Source organism: Lissotriton helveticus, chromosome 1_2, assembly GCF_964261635.1.
Source record: "Lissotriton helveticus chromosome 1_2, aLisHel1.1, whole genome shotgun sequence".
Taxonomy (NCBI): domain Eukaryota; kingdom Metazoa; phylum Chordata; class Amphibia; order Caudata; family Salamandridae; genus Lissotriton; species Lissotriton helveticus.
Window position 1 is genome coordinate 339,094,490 of NC_136058.1, and position 13,957 is coordinate 339,108,446.

At 45.5% G+C, this 13,957-nt stretch overlaps 28 non-coding genes across 28 annotated transcripts; 7 read left to right on the forward strand and 21 right to left on the reverse strand.

The window, feature by feature from the left end:
• Window positions 1-207: 207 nt before the first annotated feature.
• TRNAA-UGC (transfer RNA alanine (anticodon UGC)) lies at window positions 208-279 on the reverse strand. The gene has a single exon. It is a non-coding gene; the product is annotated as a tRNA-Ala (tRNA).
• A 164-nt stretch (window positions 280-443) lies between these two features.
• TRNAM-CAU (transfer RNA methionine (anticodon CAU)) lies at window positions 444-516 on the forward strand. Its single transcript has one exon. It is a non-coding gene; the product is annotated as a tRNA-Met (tRNA).
• Window positions 517-711: 195 nt separating this feature from the next.
• TRNAA-CGC (transfer RNA alanine (anticodon CGC)) lies at window positions 712-783 on the reverse strand. The gene has a single exon. It is a non-coding gene; the product is annotated as a tRNA-Ala (tRNA).
• A 613-nt stretch (window positions 784-1,396) lies between these two features.
• TRNAY-GUA (transfer RNA tyrosine (anticodon GUA)) lies at window positions 1,397-1,482 on the reverse strand. The gene is given in 2 exon segments: window positions 1,397-1,432; window positions 1,446-1,482. It is a non-coding gene; the product is annotated as a tRNA-Tyr (tRNA).
• Window positions 1,483-2,238: 756 nt separating this feature from the next.
• TRNAA-UGC (transfer RNA alanine (anticodon UGC)) lies at window positions 2,239-2,310 on the reverse strand. The gene has a single exon. It is a non-coding gene; the product is annotated as a tRNA-Ala (tRNA).
• A 164-nt stretch (window positions 2,311-2,474) lies between these two features.
• TRNAM-CAU (transfer RNA methionine (anticodon CAU)) lies at window positions 2,475-2,547 on the forward strand. Its single transcript has one exon. It is a non-coding gene; the product is annotated as a tRNA-Met (tRNA).
• A 195-nt stretch (window positions 2,548-2,742) lies between these two features.
• Window positions 2,743-2,814, reverse strand: TRNAA-CGC (transfer RNA alanine (anticodon CGC)). The gene has a single exon. It is a non-coding gene; the product is annotated as a tRNA-Ala (tRNA).
• Window positions 2,815-3,427: 613 nt separating this feature from the next.
• Window positions 3,428-3,513, reverse strand: TRNAY-GUA (transfer RNA tyrosine (anticodon GUA)). Its single transcript is given in 2 exon segments — window positions 3,428-3,463; window positions 3,477-3,513. It is a non-coding gene; the product is annotated as a tRNA-Tyr (tRNA).
• Window positions 3,514-4,269: 756 nt separating this feature from the next.
• On the reverse strand, window positions 4,270-4,341 carry TRNAA-UGC (transfer RNA alanine (anticodon UGC)). The gene has a single exon. It is a non-coding gene; the product is annotated as a tRNA-Ala (tRNA).
• A 164-nt stretch (window positions 4,342-4,505) lies between these two features.
• TRNAM-CAU (transfer RNA methionine (anticodon CAU)) lies at window positions 4,506-4,578 on the forward strand. The gene has a single exon. It is a non-coding gene; the product is annotated as a tRNA-Met (tRNA).
• A 195-nt stretch (window positions 4,579-4,773) lies between these two features.
• TRNAA-CGC (transfer RNA alanine (anticodon CGC)) lies at window positions 4,774-4,845 on the reverse strand. The gene has a single exon. It is a non-coding gene; the product is annotated as a tRNA-Ala (tRNA).
• Window positions 4,846-5,458: 613 nt separating this feature from the next.
• On the reverse strand, window positions 5,459-5,544 carry TRNAY-GUA (transfer RNA tyrosine (anticodon GUA)). Its single transcript is given in 2 exon segments — window positions 5,459-5,494; window positions 5,508-5,544. It is a non-coding gene; the product is annotated as a tRNA-Tyr (tRNA).
• A 756-nt stretch (window positions 5,545-6,300) lies between these two features.
• TRNAA-UGC (transfer RNA alanine (anticodon UGC)) lies at window positions 6,301-6,372 on the reverse strand. Its single transcript has one exon. It is a non-coding gene; the product is annotated as a tRNA-Ala (tRNA).
• Window positions 6,373-6,536: 164 nt separating this feature from the next.
• On the forward strand, window positions 6,537-6,609 carry TRNAM-CAU (transfer RNA methionine (anticodon CAU)). Its single transcript has one exon. It is a non-coding gene; the product is annotated as a tRNA-Met (tRNA).
• A 195-nt stretch (window positions 6,610-6,804) lies between these two features.
• On the reverse strand, window positions 6,805-6,876 carry TRNAA-CGC (transfer RNA alanine (anticodon CGC)). Its single transcript has one exon. It is a non-coding gene; the product is annotated as a tRNA-Ala (tRNA).
• Window positions 6,877-7,489: 613 nt separating this feature from the next.
• TRNAY-GUA (transfer RNA tyrosine (anticodon GUA)) lies at window positions 7,490-7,575 on the reverse strand. The gene is given in 2 exon segments: window positions 7,490-7,525; window positions 7,539-7,575. It is a non-coding gene; the product is annotated as a tRNA-Tyr (tRNA).
• A 756-nt stretch (window positions 7,576-8,331) lies between these two features.
• TRNAA-UGC (transfer RNA alanine (anticodon UGC)) lies at window positions 8,332-8,403 on the reverse strand. Its single transcript has one exon. It is a non-coding gene; the product is annotated as a tRNA-Ala (tRNA).
• Window positions 8,404-8,567: 164 nt separating this feature from the next.
• Window positions 8,568-8,640, forward strand: TRNAM-CAU (transfer RNA methionine (anticodon CAU)). The gene has a single exon. It is a non-coding gene; the product is annotated as a tRNA-Met (tRNA).
• A 195-nt stretch (window positions 8,641-8,835) lies between these two features.
• Window positions 8,836-8,907, reverse strand: TRNAA-CGC (transfer RNA alanine (anticodon CGC)). Its single transcript has one exon. It is a non-coding gene; the product is annotated as a tRNA-Ala (tRNA).
• A 613-nt stretch (window positions 8,908-9,520) lies between these two features.
• On the reverse strand, window positions 9,521-9,606 carry TRNAY-GUA (transfer RNA tyrosine (anticodon GUA)). Its single transcript is given in 2 exon segments — window positions 9,521-9,556; window positions 9,570-9,606. It is a non-coding gene; the product is annotated as a tRNA-Tyr (tRNA).
• A 756-nt stretch (window positions 9,607-10,362) lies between these two features.
• On the reverse strand, window positions 10,363-10,434 carry TRNAA-UGC (transfer RNA alanine (anticodon UGC)). Its single transcript has one exon. It is a non-coding gene; the product is annotated as a tRNA-Ala (tRNA).
• A 164-nt stretch (window positions 10,435-10,598) lies between these two features.
• On the forward strand, window positions 10,599-10,671 carry TRNAM-CAU (transfer RNA methionine (anticodon CAU)). Its single transcript has one exon. It is a non-coding gene; the product is annotated as a tRNA-Met (tRNA).
• Window positions 10,672-10,866: 195 nt separating this feature from the next.
• TRNAA-CGC (transfer RNA alanine (anticodon CGC)) lies at window positions 10,867-10,938 on the reverse strand. The gene has a single exon. It is a non-coding gene; the product is annotated as a tRNA-Ala (tRNA).
• A 613-nt stretch (window positions 10,939-11,551) lies between these two features.
• TRNAY-GUA (transfer RNA tyrosine (anticodon GUA)) lies at window positions 11,552-11,637 on the reverse strand. Its single transcript is given in 2 exon segments — window positions 11,552-11,587; window positions 11,601-11,637. It is a non-coding gene; the product is annotated as a tRNA-Tyr (tRNA).
• An 861-nt stretch (window positions 11,638-12,498) lies between these two features.
• TRNAA-UGC (transfer RNA alanine (anticodon UGC)) lies at window positions 12,499-12,570 on the reverse strand. Its single transcript has one exon. It is a non-coding gene; the product is annotated as a tRNA-Ala (tRNA).
• A 164-nt stretch (window positions 12,571-12,734) lies between these two features.
• TRNAM-CAU (transfer RNA methionine (anticodon CAU)) lies at window positions 12,735-12,807 on the forward strand. The gene has a single exon. It is a non-coding gene; the product is annotated as a tRNA-Met (tRNA).
• Window positions 12,808-13,002: 195 nt separating this feature from the next.
• On the reverse strand, window positions 13,003-13,074 carry TRNAA-CGC (transfer RNA alanine (anticodon CGC)). Its single transcript has one exon. It is a non-coding gene; the product is annotated as a tRNA-Ala (tRNA).
• A 613-nt stretch (window positions 13,075-13,687) lies between these two features.
• TRNAY-GUA (transfer RNA tyrosine (anticodon GUA)) lies at window positions 13,688-13,773 on the reverse strand. Its single transcript is given in 2 exon segments — window positions 13,688-13,723; window positions 13,737-13,773. It is a non-coding gene; the product is annotated as a tRNA-Tyr (tRNA).
• Window positions 13,774-13,957: the final 184 nt, after the last annotated feature.

Genomic DNA, 13,957 nt, shown 5'->3' on the forward strand with positions numbered 1-13,957 from the left:
AATCATCACTTTGATGGCTTAAACAAGTAAGATTCTTTGGTTCTATAAGCATCAAAAATGAGATAGCCCCATTTCATGGGGTTTTCCAAGGCACACGTCTCACAGTTTAAGTGGGGTTCGTATCCCAGTTGCATGACATATCTCTTCCTTAATACTGACAGCCAGCCTAGTTTTCTGCCAAAATACAAGATAAGCATGGCAAAAGTCTGGAGATGCCGGGGATTGAACCCGGGGCCTCATACATGCAAAGCATGCGCTCTACCACTGAGCTACATCCCCTTGTATGCCAAGTTTTACTGTATGCATGGAAACCCTGAATGTAAGTGTCTGCCAAGTCAACCCACTTGACACTGCAGCATAAAGTCTCAGTCAGGAAAATCCTTAAGCCTCGCAACTGGATTATCTTCCTGATCTATAGTCTTGTTTAGAGATGCTTGTGTGCAGCCTTCTTAGCGCAGTAGGCAGCGCGTCAGTCTCATAATCTGAAGGTCCTGAGTTCGTTCCTCAGAGAGGGCATTTATTTCCTCCTTTTGGCAAGCAAAATTCTCAGATTTTCTTGAAAAGTGGAAACTATGCCTATTTCAAACAATATTTTTCAATGCAACCTATTTAAGTGGGGTTCTGACCCCCCAACTGCCTGAGAAACCTCAACTTTCCACAAGGTGGCAGGCTAGCCTTCTGGAAAAAGCCGAGATACAGAACAGCGACTCCTGGAGATGCCGGGGATTGAACCCGGGGCCTCATACATGCGAAGCATGCGCTCTACCACTGAGCTACATCCCCTCCACTGCCCTCTAAAGTTTTGCTGGATGCAAGGAGACTCTGGAGCCCACGGACTGCAAAGTCTCGATTTGAGACTAGAATGTAAAGTGTCAGGCATGAAATTGCCCACGCCTTACGTGAGGGCTGTCTTCATGGAGCATATACTTAGTGCAATCAGGGTTCGATTCTCCGGCAGGGCTTTTATTTGCTCAGTTTGGAATGCAAAACTTCTCAGGATTTCCCCAAATGTGTAAACTGTTGGTCTACTTTCCAGCTTGCTCAGCCTTTCGGGGGATGATTCCATTGGCTATGCCCTCTTGCCCATCGGTGGACACTCAAATTGAAGGCAAGTCACAGTGTGATTGGCTGCCAAGCAGCTACCGTGGTGCAATGCAATTGGAAGTCTGCCAAGGGCATACATGTACTAATGCAATGCTTTGGTAGCAGTTTTGATCAGCAGGTTTCCTTTACTGTTCTTCACGCCTCCCCTAGCGATGACTATGTCATCAATTCCCTTTGAAAGCAGATAGAGTACGCTTCTTTTCCAGTATTTATCGAAGCTCGGGGACTTTTTCATAATCAACGGAAGGTATTGTTGATTAACAGCAAAAGACATGGAAATGAAACCACAAAATCCTTCGAGCCGGATTTGAACCAGCGACCTAAGGATGCCCGAATTAATGCTACAGTCCTGCGCTCTACCAACTGAGCTATCGAAGGAGGGGTAGCAGAAGCTCATAGCACTGAAATTACCTCTCGCTCAAGAAAGGTTGTGGGGGGTGGGGACCAGGAGCAGACAGATGAAAATCATCAATATTAATCGCGGCTCCCTCTCAAAGCTACCACTTCTGAGAGCACACTGTGAGTTACGTCTTATCACCTCAAAGGAGGATTTCACACCAAAGTGGATGTTCCGTCTTGGCTTGGTGAAAAGCAGGGGCGCCGCAATGATGAATTTTAAAGAAAGGAAAGGAACTTTGATACAAAGACCTTAGGAAGCATTGGTGGCAAATGGATGGAAGCCTTTAACCGTGAGAAAAATGACAGAAAGTTATGGGAGTCATTACCACGCACCCAGCTTCAAGAACATGCATTTTGGGTTCATTTTTGAAAGGAAAGAGAATGGAAAAATCAGTAGAGTAAAGGCAACATATTCAGTTTTTCTTGAAGCTACTGTAGAGAGTCTCTGGTTTAGAGGAAGAACCCTTACCAATGACCAAGATGGCTGCCACCGATTTCTATCCTAAATGTATTAAGATTGCCAAGATTAATCATCACTTTGATGGCTTAAACAAGTAAGATTCTTTGGTTCTATAAGCATCAAAAATGAGATAGCCCCATTTCATGGGGTTTTCCAAGGCACACGTCTCACAGTTTAAGTGGGGTTCGTATCCCAGTTGCATGACATATCTCTTCCTTAATACTGACAGCCAGCCTAGTTTTCTGCCAAAATACAAGATAAGCATGGCAAAAGTCTGGAGATGCCGGGGATTGAACCCGGGGCCTCATACATGCAAAGCATGCGCTCTACCACTGAGCTACATCCCCTTGTATGCCAAGTTTTACTGTATGCATGGAAACCCTGAATGTAAGTGTCTGCCAAGTCAACCCACTTGACACTGCAGCATAAAGTCTCAGTCAGGAAAATCCTTAAGCCTCGCAACTGGATTATCTTCCTGATCTATAGTCTTGTTTAGAGATGCTTGTGTGCAGCCTTCTTAGCGCAGTAGGCAGCGCGTCAGTCTCATAATCTGAAGGTCCTGAGTTCGTTCCTCAGAGAGGGCATTTATTTCCTCCTTTTGGCAAGCAAAATTCTCAGATTTTCTTGAAAAGTGGAAACTATGCCTATTTCAAACAATATTTTTCAATGCAACCTATTTAAGTGGGGTTCTGACCCCCCAACTGCCTGAGAAACCTCAACTTTCCACAAGGTGGCAGGCTAGCCTTCTGGAAAAAGCCGAGATACAGAACAGCGACTCCTGGAGATGCCGGGGATTGAACCCGGGGCCTCATACATGCGAAGCATGCGCTCTACCACTGAGCTACATCCCCTCCACTGCCCTCTAAAGTTTTGCTGGATGCAAGGAGACTCTGGAGCCCACGGACTGCAAAGTCTCGATTTGAGACTAGAATGTAAAGTGTCAGGCATGAAATTGCCCACGCCTTACGTGAGGGCTGTCTTCATGGAGCATATACTTAGTGCAATCAGGGTTCGATTCTCCGGCAGGGCTTTTATTTGCTCAGTTTGGAATGCAAAACTTCTCAGGATTTCCCCAAATGTGTAAACTGTTGGTCTACTTTCCAGCTTGCTCAGCCTTTCGGGGGATGATTCCATTGGCTATGCCCTCTTGCCCATCGGTGGACACTCAAATTGAAGGCAAGTCACAGTGTGATTGGCTGCCAAGCAGCTACCGTGGTGCAATGCAATTGGAAGTCTGCCAAGGGCATACATGTACTAATGCAATGCTTTGGTAGCAGTTTTGATCAGCAGGTTTCCTTTACTGTTCTTCACGCCTCCCCTAGCGATGACTATGTCATCAATTCCCTTTGAAAGCAGATAGAGTACGCTTCTTTTCCAGTATTTATCGAAGCTCGGGGACTTTTTCATAATCAACGGAAGGTATTGTTGATTAACAGCAAAAGACATGGAAATGAAACCACAAAATCCTTCGAGCCGGATTTGAACCAGCGACCTAAGGATGCCCGAATTAATGCTACAGTCCTGCGCTCTACCAACTGAGCTATCGAAGGAGGGGTAGCAGAAGCTCATAGCACTGAAATTACCTCTCGCTCAAGAAAGGTTGTGGGGGGTGGGGACCAGGAGCAGACAGATGAAAATCATCAATATTAATCGCGGCTCCCTCTCAAAGCTACCACTTCTGAGAGCACACTGTGAGTTACGTCTTATCACCTCAAAGGAGGATTTCACACCAAAGTGGATGTTCCGTCTTGGCTTGGTGAAAAGCAGGGGCGCCGCAATGATGAATTTTAAAGAAAGGAAAGGAACTTTGATACAAAGACCTTAGGAAGCATTGGTGGCAAATGGATGGAAGCCTTTAACCGTGAGAAAAATGACAGAAAGTTATGGGAGTCATTACCACGCACCCAGCTTCAAGAACATGCATTTTGGGTTCATTTTTGAAAGGAAAGAGAATGGAAAAATCAGTAGAGTAAAGGCAACATATTCAGTTTTTCTTGAAGCTACTGTAGAGAGTCTCTGGTTTAGAGGAAGAACCCTTACCAATGACCAAGATGGCTGCCACCGATTTCTATCCTAAATGTATTAAGATTGCCAAGATTAATCATCACTTTGATGGCTTAAACAAGTAAGATTCTTTGGTTCTATAAGCATCAAAAATGAGATAGCCCCATTTCATGGGGTTTTCCAAGGCACACGTCTCACAGTTTAAGTGGGGTTCGTATCCCAGTTGCATGACATATCTCTTCCTTAATACTGACAGCCAGCCTAGTTTTCTGCCAAAATCCAAGATAAGCATGGCAAAAGTCTGGAGATGCCGGGGATTGAACCCGGGGCCTCATACATGCAAAGTATGCGCTCTACCACTGAGCTACATCCCCTTGTATGCCAAGTTTTACTGTATGCATGGAAACCCTGAATGTAAGTGTCTGCCAAGTCAACCCACTTGACACTGCAGCATAAAGTCTCAGTCAGGAAAATCCTTAAGCCTCGCACCTGGATTATCTTCCTGGTCTATAGTCTTGTTTAGAGATGCTTGTGTGCAGCCTTCTTAGCGCAGTAGGCAGCGCGTCAGTCTCATAATCTGAAGGTCCTGAGTTCGATCCTCAGAGAGGGCATTTATTTCCTCCTTTTGGCAAGCAAAATTCTCAGATTTTCTTGAAAAGTGGAAACTATGCCTATTTCAAACAATATTTTTCAATGCAACCTATTTAAGTGGGGTTCTGACCCCCCAACTGCCTGAGAAACCTCAACTTTCCACAAGGTGGCAGGCTAGCCTTCTGGAAAAAGCCGAGATACAGAACAGCGACTCCTGGAGATGCCGGGGATTGAACCCGGGGCCTCATACATGCGAAGCATGCGCTCTACCACTGAGCTACATCCCCTCCACTGCCCTCTAAAGTTTTGCTGGATGCAAGGAGACTCTGGAGCCCACGGACTGCAAAGTCTCGATTTGAGACTAGAATGTAAAGTGTCAGGCATGAAATTGCCCACGCCTTACGTGAGGGCTGTCTTCATGGAGCATATACTTAGTGCAATCAGGGTTCGATTCTCCGGCAGGGCTTTTATTTGCTCAGTTTGGAATGCAAAACTTCTCAGGATTTCCCCAAATGTGTAAACTGTTGGTCTACTTTCCAGCTTGCTCAGCCTTTCGGGGGATGATTCCATTGGCTATGCCCTCTTGCCCATCGGTGGACACTCAAATTGAAGGCAAGTCACAGTGTGATTGGCTGCCAAGCAGCTACCGTGGTGCAATGCAATTGGAAGTCTGCCAAGGGCATACATGTACTAATGCAATGCTTTGGTAGCAGTTTTGATCAGCAGGTTTCCTTTACTGTTCTTCACGCCTCCCCTAGCGATGACTATGTCATCAATTCCCTTTGAAAGCAGATAGAGTACGCTTCTTTTCCAGTATTTATCGAAGCTCGGGGACTTTTTCATAATCAACGGAAGGTATTGTTGATTAACAGCAAAAGACATGGAAATGAAACCACAAAATCCTTCGAGCCGGATTTGAACCAGCGACCTAAGGATGCCCGAATTAATGCTACAGTCCTGCGCTCTACCAACTGAGCTATCGAAGGAGGGGTAGCAGAAGCTCATAGCACTGAAATTACCTCTCGCTCAAGAAAGGTTGTGGGGGGTGGGGACCAGGAGCAGACAGATGAAAATCATCAATATTAATCGCGGCTCCCTCTCAAAGCTACCACTTCTGAGAGCACACTGTGAGTTACGTCTTATCACCTCAAAGGAGGATTTCACACCAAAGTGGATGTTCCGTCTTGGCTTGGTGAAAAGCAGGGGCGCCGCAATGATGAATTTTAAAGAAAGGAAAGGAACTTTGATACAAAGACCTTAGGAAGCATTGGTGGCAAATGGATGGAAGCCTTTAACCGTGAGAAAAATGACAGAAAGTTATGGGAGTCATTACCACGCACCCAGCTTCAAGAACATGCATTTTGGGTTCATTTTTGAAAGGAAAGAGAATGGAAAAATCAGTAGAGTAAAGGCAACATATTCAGTTTTTCTTGAAGCTACTGTAGAGAGTCTCTGGTTTAGAGGAAGAACCCTTACCAATGACCAAGATGGCTGCCACAGATTTCTATCCTAAATGTATTAAGATTGCCAAGATTAATCATCACTTTGATGGCTTAAACAAGTAAGATTCTTTGGTTCTATAAGCATCAAAAATGAGATAGCCCCATTTCATGGGGTTTTCCAAGGCACACGTCTCACAGTTTAAGTGGGGTTCGTATCCCAGTTGCATGACATATCTCTTCCTTAATACTGACAGCCAGCCTAGTTTTCTGCCAAAATACAAGATAAGCATGGCAAAAGTCTGGAGATGCCGGGGATTGAACCCGGGGCCTCATACATGCAAAGCATGCGCTCTACCACTGAGCTACATCCCCTTGTATGCCAAGTTTTACTGTATGCATGGAAACCCTGAATGTAAGTGTCTGCCAAGTCAACCCACTTGACACTGCAGCATAAAGTCTCAGTCAGGAAAATCCTTAAGCCTCGCAACTGGATTATCTTCCTGATCTATAGTCTTGTTTAGAGATGCTTGTGTGCAGCCTTCTTAGCGCAGTAGGCAGCGCGTCAGTCTCATAATCTGAAGGTCCTGAGTTCGTTCCTCAGAGAGGGCATTTATTTCCTCCTTTTGGCAAGCAAAATTCTCAGATTTTCTTGAAAAGTGGAAACTATGCCTATTTCAAACAATATTTTTCAATGCAACCTATTTAAGTGGGGTTCTGACCCCCCAACTGCCTGAGAAACCTCAACTTTCCACAAGGTGGCAGGCTAGCCTTCTGGAAAAAGCCGAGATACAGAACAGCGACTCCTGGAGATGCCGGGGATTGAACCCGGGGCCTCATACATGCGAAGCATGCGCTCTACCACTGAGCTACATCCCCTCCACTGCCCTCTAAAGTTTTGCTGGATGCAAGGAGACTCTGGAGCCCACGGACTGCAAAGTCTCGATTTGAGACTAGAATGTAAAGTGTCAGGCATGAAATTGCCCACGCCTTACGTGAGGGCTGTCTTCATGGAGCATATACTTAGTGCAATCAGGGTTCGATTCTCCGGCAGGGCTTTTATTTGCTCAGTTTGGAATGCAAAACTTCTCAGGATTTCCCCAAATGTGTAAACTGTTGGTCTACTTTCCAGCTTGCTCAGCCTTTCGGGGGATGATTCCATTGGCTATGCCCTCTTGCCCATCGGTGGACACTCAAATTGAAGGCAAGTCACAGTGTGATTGGCTGCCAAGCAGCTACCGTGGTGCAATGCAATTGGAAGTCTGCCAAGGGCATACATGTACTAATGCAATGCTTTGGTAGCAGTTTTGATCAGCAGGTTTCCTTTACTGTTCTTCACGCCTCCCCTAGCGATGACTATGTCATCAATTCCCTTTGAAAGCAGATAGAGTACGCTTCTTTTCCAGTATTTATCGAAGCTCGGGGACTTTTTCATAATCAACGGAAGGTATTGTTGATTAACAGCAAAAGACATGGAAATGAAACCACAAAATCCTTCGAGCCGGATTTGAACCAGCGACCTAAGGATGCCCGAATTAATGCTACAGTCCTGCGCTCTACCAACTGAGCTATCGAAGGAGGGGTAGCAGAAGCTCATAGCACTGAAATTACCTCTCGCTCAAGAAAGGTTGTGGGGGGTGGGGACCAGGAGCAGACAGATGAAAATCATCAATATTAATCGCGGCTCCCTCTCAAAGCTACCACTTCTGAGAGCACACTGTGAGTTACGTCTTATCACCTCAAAGGAGGATTTCACACCAAAGTGGATGTTCCGTCTTGGCTTGGTGAAAAGCAGGGGCGCCGCAATGATGAATTTTAAAGAAAGGAAAGGAACTTTGATACAAAGACCTTAGGAAGCATTGGTGGCAAATGGATGGAAGCCTTTAACCGTGAGAAAAATGACAGAAAGTTATGGGAGTCATTACCACGCACCCAGCTTCAAGAACATGCATTTTGGGTTCATTTTTGAAAGGAAAGAGAATGGAAAAATCAGTAGAGTAAAGGCAACATATTCAGTTTTTCTTGAAGCTACTGTAGAGAGTCTCTGGTTTAGAGGAAGAACCCTTACCAATGACCAAGATGGCTGCCACCGATTTCTATCCTAAATGTATTAAGATTGCCAAGATTAATCATCACTTTGATGGCTTAAACAAGTAAGATTCTTTGGTTCTATAAGCATCAAAAATGAGATAGCCCCATTTCATGGGGTTTTCCAAGGCACACGTCTCACAGTTTAAGTGGGGTTCGTATCCCAGTTGCATGACATATCTCTTCCTTAATACTGACAGCCAGCCTAGTTTTCTGCCAAAATCCAAGATAAGCATGGCAAAAGTCTGGAGATGCCGGGGATTGAACCCGGGGCCTCATACATGCAAAGTATGCGCTCTACCACTGAGCTACATCCCCTTGTATGCCAAGTTTTACTGTATGCATGGAAACCCTGAATGTAAGTGTCTGCCAAGTCAACCCACTTGACACTGCAGCATAAAGTCTCAGTCAGGAAAATCCTTAAGCCTCGCACCTGGATTATCTTCCTGGTCTATAGTCTTGTTTAGAGATGCTTGTGTGCAGCCTTCTTAGCGCAGTAGGCAGCGCGTCAGTCTCATAATCTGAAGGTCCTGAGTTCGATCCTCAGAGAGGGCATTTATTTCCTCCTTTTGGCAAGCAAAATTCTCAGATTTTCTTGAAAAGTGGAAACTATGCCTATTTCAAACAATATTTTTCAATGCAACCTATTTAAGTGGGGTTCTGACCCCCCAACTGCCTGAGAAACCTCAACTTTCCACAAGGTGGCAGGCTAGCCTTCTGGAAAAAGCCGAGATACAGAACAGCGACTCCTGGAGATGCCGGGGATTGAACCCGGGGCCTCATACATGCGAAGCATGCGCTCTACCACTGAGCTACATCCCCTCCACTGCCCTCTAAACTTTTGCTGGATGCAAGGAGACTCTGGAGCCCACGGACTGCAAAGTCTCGATTTGAGACTAGAATGTAAAGTGTCAGGCATGAAATTGCCCACGCCTTACGTGAGGGCTGTCTTCATGGAGCATATACTTAGTGCAATCAGGGTTCGATTCTCCGGCAGGGCTTTTATTTGCTCAGTTTGGAATGCAAAACTTCTCAGGATTTCCCCAAATGTGTAAACTGTTGGTCTACTTTCCAGCTTGCTCAGCCTTTCGGGGGATGATTCCATTGGCTATGCCCTCTTGCCCATCGGTGGACACTCAAATTGAAGGCAAGTCACAGTGTGATTGGCTGCCAAGCAGCTACCGTGGTGCAATGCAATTGGAAGTCTGCCAAGGGCATACATGTACTAATGCAATGCTTTGGTAGCAGTTTTGATCAGCAGGTTTCCTTTACTGTTCTTCACGCCTCCCCTAGCGATGACTATGTCATCAATTCCCTTTGAAAGCAGATAGAGTACGCTTCTTTTCCAGTATTTATCGAAGCTCGGGGACTTTTTCATAATCAACGGAAGGTATTGTTGATTAACAGCAAAAGACATGGAAATGAAACCACAAAATCCTTCGAGCCGGATTTGAACCAGCGACCTAAGGATGCCCGAATTAATGCTACAGTCCTCCGCTCTACCAACTGAGCTATCGAAGGAGGGGTAGCAGAAGCTCATAGCACTGAAATTACCTCTCGCTCAAGAAAGGTTGTGGGGGGTGGGGACCAGGAGCAGACAGATGAAAATCATCAATATTAATCGCGGCTCCCTCTCAAAGCTACCACTTCTGAGAGCACACTGTGAGTTACGTCTTATCACCTCAAAGGAGGATTTCACACCAAAGTGGATGTTCCGTCTTGGCTTGGTGAAAAGCAGGGGCGCCGCAATGATGAATTTTACAGAAAGGAAAGGAACTTTGATACAAAGACCTTAGGAAGCATTGGTGGCAAATGGATGGAAGCCTTTAACCGTGAGAAAAATGACAGAAAGTTATGGGAGTCATTACCACGCACCCAGCTTCAAGAACATGCATTTTGGGTTCATTTTTGAAAGGAAAGAGAATGGAAAAATCAGTAGAGTAAAGGCAACATATTCAGTTTTTCTTGAAGCTACTGTAGAGAGTCTCTGGTTTAGAGGAAGAACCCTTACCAATGACCAAGATGGCTGCCACAGATTTCTATCCTAAATGTATTAAGATTGCCAAGATTAATCATCACTTTGATGGCTTAAACAAGTAAGATTCTTTGGTTCTATAAGCATCAAAAATGAGATAGCCCCATTTCATGGGGTTTTCCAAGGCACACGTCTCACAGTTTAAGTGGGGTTCGTATCCCAGTTGCATGACATATCTCTTCCTTAATACTGACAGCCAGCCTAGTTTTCTGCCAAAATCCAAGATAAGCATGGCAAAAGTCTGGAGATGCCGGGGATTGAACCCGGGGCCTCATACATGCAAAGCATGCGCTCTACCACTGAGCTACATCCCCTTGTATGCCAAGTTTTACTGTATGCATGGAAACCCTGAATGTAAGTGTCTGCCAAGTCAACCCACTTGACACTGCAGCATAAAGTCTCAGTCAGGAAAATCCTTAAGCCTCGCACCTGGATTATCTTCCTGGTCTATAGTCTTGTTTAGAGATGCTTGTGTGCAGCCTTCTTAGCGCAGTAGGCAGCGCGTCAGTCTCATAATCTGAAGGTCCTGAGTTCGTTCCTCAGAGAGGGCATTTATTTCCTCCTTTTGGCAAGCAAAATTCTCAGATTTTCTTGAAAAGTGGAAACTATGCCTATTTCAAACAATATTTTTCAATGCAACCTATTTAAGTGGGGTTCTGACCCCCCAACTGCCTGAGAAACCTCAACTTTCCACAAGGTGGCAGGCTAGCCTTCAGTAAAAAGCCGAGATACAGAACAGCGACTCCTGGAGATGCCGGGGATTGAACCCGGGGCCTCATACATGCGAAGCATGCGCTCTACCACTGAGCTACATCCCCTCCACTGCCCTCTAAAGTTTTGCTGGATGCAAGGAGACTCTGGAGCCCACGGACTGCAAAGTCTCGATTTGAGACTAGAATGTAAAGTGTCAGGCATGAAATTGCCCACGCCTTACGTGAGGGCTGTCTTCATGGAGCATATACTTAGTGCAATCAGGGTTCGATTCTCCGGCAGGGCTTTTATTTGCTCAGTTTGGAATGCAAAACTTCTCAGGATTTCCCCAAATGTGTAAACTGTTGGTCTACTTTCCAGCTTGCTCAGCCTTTCGGGGGATGATTCCATTGGCTATGCCCTCTTGCCCATCGGTGGACACTCAAATTGAAGGCAAGTCACAGTGTGATTGGCTGCCAAGCAGCTACCGTGGTGCAATGCAATTGGAAGTCTGCCAAGGGCATACATGTACTAATGCAATGCTTTGGTAGCAGTTTTGATCAGCAGGTTTCCATTACTGTTCTTCACGCCTCCCCTAGCGATGACTATGTCATCAATTCCCTTTGAAAGCAGATAGAGTACGCTTCTTTTCCAGTATTTATCGAAGCTCGGGGACTTTTTCATAATCAACGGAAGGTATTGTTGATTAACAGCAAAAGACATGGAAATGAAACCACAAAATCCTTCGAGCCGGATTTGAACCAGCGACCTAAGGATGCCCGAATTAATGCTACAGTCCTGCGCTCTACCAACTGAGCTATCGAAGGAGGGGTAGCAGAAGCTCATAGCACTGAAATTACCTCTCGCTCAAGAAAGGTTGTGGGGGGTGGGGACCAGGAGCAGACAGATGAAAATCATCAATATTAATCGCGGCTCCCTCTCAAAGCTACCACTTCTGAGAGCACACTGTGAGTTACGTCTTATCACCTCAAAGGAGGATTTCACACCAAAGTGGATGTTCCGTCTTGGCTTGGTGAAAAGCAGGGGCGCCGCAATGATGAATTTTACAGAAAGGAAAGGAACTTTGATACAAAGACCTTAGGAAGCATTGGTGGCAAATGGATGGAAGCCTTTAACCGTGAGAAAAATGACAGAAAGTTATGGGAGTCATTACCACGCACCCAGCTTCAAGAACATGCATTTTGGGTTCATTTTTGAAAGGAAAGAGAATGGAAAAATCAGTAGAGTAAAGGCAACATATTCAGTTTTTCTTGAAGCTACTGTAGAGAGTCTCTGGTTTAGAGGAAGAACCCTTACCAATGACCAAGATGGCTGCCACCGATTTCTATCCTAAATGTATTAAGATTGCCAAGATTAATCATCACTTTGATGGCTTAAACAAGTAAGATTCTTTGGTTCTATAAGCATCAAAAATGAGATAGCCCCATTTCATGGGGTTTTCCAAGGCACACGTCTCACAGTTTAAGTGGGGTTCGTATCCCAGTTGCATGACATATCTCTTCCTTAACCACTTGGCTGCTAAGGTACATCCCCCTCTTCCCATTGACTTTCCATTGAAATCAATGGAAACTCCATGACGAGTTACCCTTGTCATTAGCACTGAAGGGGTTAATACTGACAGCCAGCCTAGTTTTCTGCCAAAATCCAAGATAAGCATGGCAAAAGTCTGGAGATGCCGGGGATTGAACCCGGGGCCTCATACATGCAAAGCATGCGCTCTACCACTGAGCTACATCCCCTTATATGCCAAGTTTTACTGTATGCATGGAAACCCTGAATGTAAGTGTCTGCCAAGTCAACCCACTTGACACTGCAGCATAAAGTCTCAGTCAGGAAAATCATTAAGCCTCGCACCTGGATTATCTTCCTGGTCTATAGTCTTGTTTAGAGATGCTTGTGTGCAGCCTTCTTAGCGCAGTAGGCAGCGCGTCAGTCTCATAATCTGAAGGTCCTGAGTTCGATCCTCAGAGAGGGCAATTATTTCCTCCTTTTGGCAAGCAAAATTCTCAGATTTTCTTGAACAGTGGAAACTATGCCTATTTCAAACAATATTTTTCAATGCAACCTATTTAAGTGGGGTTCTGACCCCCCAACTGCCTGAGAAACCTCAACTTTCCACAAGGTGGCAGGCTAGCCTTCTGGAAAAAGCCGAGATACAGAACAGCGACTCCTGGAGATGCCGGGGATTGAACCCGGGGCCTCATACATGCGAAGCATGCGCTCTACCACTGAGCTACATCCCCTCCACTGCCCTCTAAAGTTTTGCTGGATGCAAGGAGACTCTGGAGCCCACGGACTGCAAAGTCTCGATTTGAGACTAGAATGTAAAGTGTCAGGCATGAAATTGCCCACGCCTTACGTGAGGGCTGTCTTCATGGAGCATATACTTAGTGCAATCAGGGTTCGATTCTCCGGCAGGGCTTTTATTTGCTCAGTTTGGAATGCAAAACTTCTCAGGATTTCCCCAAATGTGTAAACTGTTGGTCTACTTTCCAGCTTGCTCAGCCTTTCGGGGGATGATTCCATTGGCTATGCCCTCTTGCCCATCGGTGGACACTCAAATTGAAGGCAAGTCACAGTGTGATTGGCTGCCAAGCAGCTACCGTGGTGCAATGCAATTGGAAGTCTGCCAAGGGCATACATGTACTAATGCAATGCTTTGGTAGCAGTTTTGATCAGCAGGTTTCCTTTACTGTTCTTCACGCCTCCCCTAGCGATGACTATGTCATCAATTCCCTTTGAAAGCAGATAGAGTACGCTTCTTTTCCAGTATTTATCGAAGCTCGGGGACTTTTTCATAATCAACGGAAGGTATTGTTGATTAACAGCAAAAGACATGGAAATGAAACCACAAAATCCTTCGAGCCGGATTTGAACCAGCGACCTAAGGATGCCCGAATTAATGCTACAGTCCTCCGCTCTACCAACTGAGCTATCGAAGGAGGGGTAGCAGAAGCTCATAGCACTGAAATTACCTCTCGCTCAAGAAAGGTTGTGGGGGGTGGGGACCAGGAGCAGACAGATGAAAATCATCAATATTAATCGCGGCTCCCTCTCAAAGCTACCACTTCTGAGAGCACACTGTGAGTTACGTCTTATCACCTCAAAGGAGGATTTCACACCAAA